Below are 3,626 nucleotides of genomic sequence, written 5' to 3' on the forward strand. Positions count from 1 at the left end.
AACAGTAAAATAAAACCATGTGCCTTAAACTTGAGCCACAGGACAAAAGGCCAAGGGCACATGGAAAACAAAGGCAACTGGCTTGGCTGGGGAAAAAGAAGCTTCTTCCTATTTTATTTTGAGGCTGGAAAGGAGGGTGAAAGGGGGAGGTGTAAACTAAAGAGGCTTCTTTAAAAACTGTTTTTTACTGAGTTCCTTCCTTTCTACTTTGAGAAAGCTTATTCTTCTTAAAAGGCTACCTATGCTAATGTATTAAATATATTTGCTTAAATGTAATTATACAAAGGATCTAGAAAGAAAGAAATGTTAAATTCTTATTTCATAGAGTCATATTGCTGTAGGAGACCAGGGGGGCAGATGAGCCTAGCCCCCCTGCCAGAAATGAGACGCCATCCGAGCTATCCTGATATATTAGTTGTCAGACATTTGTTTAGAAACCTTCAAATGAAGGAGATCTTTCAATGTTGATGTGAAACTCAAGATCCTTGACATATGTTTAAGATAAAAATTTAAGATTAACCATTTGTTTTAGAAGGCAATAGGGCAAGGAAGGCAAGAGGTGAGCTGGTAATTAAGATTCCTTGTTGAGACACATGTAAGATATATTACTACTTATTTGTCATTTATAGATGTAACAATATATAGCTCTTTGTGTTCCATATAAGGACAGGAGGATATGGGTGTATCTTTTTGTGATTGGTTCTAGCAATCAGCCAATAGGAAATCCAACCAGGCTGATTGGACAGAGGCAGCCACAGGAGGAGCAAAGGGGGCTGGATTAAGGGAATATAAGGGCTGGCCATAATGGCAGGAGGGCAGGCCAGAGCTTGGTAACTATATACCACTGTGCCTCTCATTTATTTGTCTGACAAATAAATTATTATTTTAATTTCTCTGTTGCTGCGTTGAATATTTCATTCCAGCTAAGCGTTAACCACAAGCAGGGTGCTACAGCAGCACATTGGCATTTTGCTTCCAAATAAATTTGTTTGCACATATATAACCTCTAGAGAGATTTATGGGGTGGGCTGGAACCCTCCCACAATCCCACTGCTTTATTCTTTCAACATCCTGTGAGGTAGGCTGGGTTGATCAGATAACATGAGAGGTTCAATGCTGAGTGTGGATTTGAACCCAGTTCCTGCTGCTCTTTGTCCAACACTCATAACTACTTGCCCCAAGACTGAGCAGGATCAAGGGGATTACATAGAGTAGGGTTCAGAAGCAACAACTGCCATCCTGCACAAGCAACCCATGCAGTAATTTCAAGGGACGGTAGTTTTAGCGACAGACAGGAGTCCTGTTGCTAGCTGACCAGAAAAACACCAGTCCTCCCTGGTCTAGGTTTAACAGGATAGTTGCTATGGAAAAATCAGCAGGTGAAACTGTTTAATGGCACACAGTTAACCATGATCATCTGCTGATTGCTGCAGCTCAAATGCAGGAGGCTGGTCATGTGCTAGCTGCCCTACAAGGAAGCAGCTTGCAGCCTAAAAGGTGCTCCTTAGAACCCTTTGCAAGGTTGCAGAGGCACAAGGCAAATGTTTCCAGGAGGGCAGCCCTGTTAAGGTAAGAGCCACACCATATGTTGAAAGCATGGCTGTCCCCTAACAGGGGTGTCCAGACTTTTTTCAAAGAGGGCCAGATTTGAAGAAGTGAACATGCATGAAGGCATCCCCCCCCCACAGTTGTTGACCTTTTTTAAGGGTTGAAGTTGTTCACGTTTTTTAAAGGATTTTACCCCAAAGTTGATTACCCCCCCTTTTTTAGGATTTTACCCCAGAATTGTTGAACCACAGGAAGGAACTGTCTGTGGGGGCCAGATTAAACCGACCAGTGGGCCAGATTAGGCCCCCCAAACGGCCTTTGGACATTCCTGCCCTATAGAATCCTGGTAAGTGTTGTTTACATCTATCAGAACTACAGTTCCCAGCACCCTTAACGACAGGGGGTGGGTGGGGTGAGGAGTAGAAGGAAAGATGCTGTATCCAATCAAGCCCAGTGACTGGTATCAGCAAAATGGTTTGCTTGAGGCAGATATTATGCATGCATTGTTATGGAAATAGGAACCATTCACAATGATGAACTTCTCCAGAGTGAATGGGCAGTAAAATAGCAAATGCAATTCAATGCAAACAAGTGTCAAATGCTGCTTATCAGGGCATTTTTTTTTAATTTCACAAAGACATTCATAGAGTCTGAACTGGAGGTGGCTGAGGAGGAACGTGATCTTGGGGTCCTAGTGGAGAGCTTGGTGAAGATGCTGTGCAGCTGCTGTGAAAGGCACTAGGGATCATTAGGAAAGGAACTGAAAATAAATATTCTGCTATCATAATGTCATCATATAAATCTATGGTGCAACCACATTTGGAGGACTGTGTCCCATTCTGGTTACCTCACTTCAAAAATGGTATCGTAGTGTTGGAAAACGTTCAGAAAAGGGCTATGAAAATTATCAAAGGGTGGAAGTAAGGAAAGCTTACAGCATCTGGGGACTCTTAGAGAAAAGGCGAGTAAGATGATGACACAATAAAACTCTGCAAAATCATATATAGAAACTGGATAGAGAAGTTTTCTCCCTCTCTCATAAACTTGTGGGTATGTGGTTAAGCTGAATGCTGAAGCTTCAAGACAGAGAACAGAAGCAGCGCCTCGTTGGACAGAACCTTGGACTGAGAGGATCCTTGTCACTTCCAGGAGGAACGGAGGGATGTCCAAATATGCAATGTGTTGTTCACAGGGTATGCCTTCACAGGGCTATACATGTCTACTCAGAAAAGTCCTATTCAGTTCAGAGGAACTTACTCTATACAGTTGAAGTGCTGCACTTGCTTGGGAGTAAATTCCATGGCACCCAAGGGGGATTACTTGTGTGTAGACATGTATCGGATTGCACTGTAAAACCACAATCTCCCATACCTGTGAGCATGTCACACCGAAGTCAAGGGGATGTGCTGGCGGGAGGCGACAGGAGTTGGCGCTAAAACAAAGGGAGAGCCCAGCTTGGCAAAAACTGCTCCGGGCGCATTTTTAAAGCAAACTAAAACAAGAAAGCTGATTTCGTTCCATGAGTAAAATGGGCATGTCTGTGGTTGCTCACTGTATCTTATACTTCACCATCCTGGGAACGGGGATGTGGGAATAATAAATACGGTATTTCCAGGAAAAGTTCAAGGCTAGCAAAGCAAAGGCTGTCCTCATCTTTTAACAAGGGTGGGACGTTTTAGGAACATTTTGTTTTTAAATCAGCTTTTACTTGGTTTTGCTTCTTTGCATTTTACCTTGACGCTTAAAGTGACTAACAAATGCAGTAATAATTATTTTATTGTTGGCTTTTTCGGTGTCCATTGTTTTCTTAACGTTGGCAGTCCTGTATATATCTTTACGGTATTCTGCAAATAAAGAAATGAATACTTTTAAAATAAAACGAAGGCCAACACTTTTTGGGGGGGGGGGGGTTAGAGGCTTTGGGGGACTCCCGTTCACTTCATCTTCAGATGCACGAAGGCTTTTGTCGTAAGAAGAGAGGCTGGGGGGGGGTCCCTGGCTTCCCCCTGGGAGGGTCCTGGCGGCGTCACGGGAGCGGCGCCCTCCCTCCGCCTATAAAGCTCGGGCGCGCTGCTGCC

This window comes from Podarcis bocagei (assembly GCF_964188305.1).
Source record: "Podarcis bocagei genome assembly, chromosome: 15".
In the NCBI taxonomy this organism is placed as follows: Eukaryota; Metazoa; Chordata; class Lepidosauria; order Squamata; family Lacertidae; genus Podarcis; species Podarcis bocagei.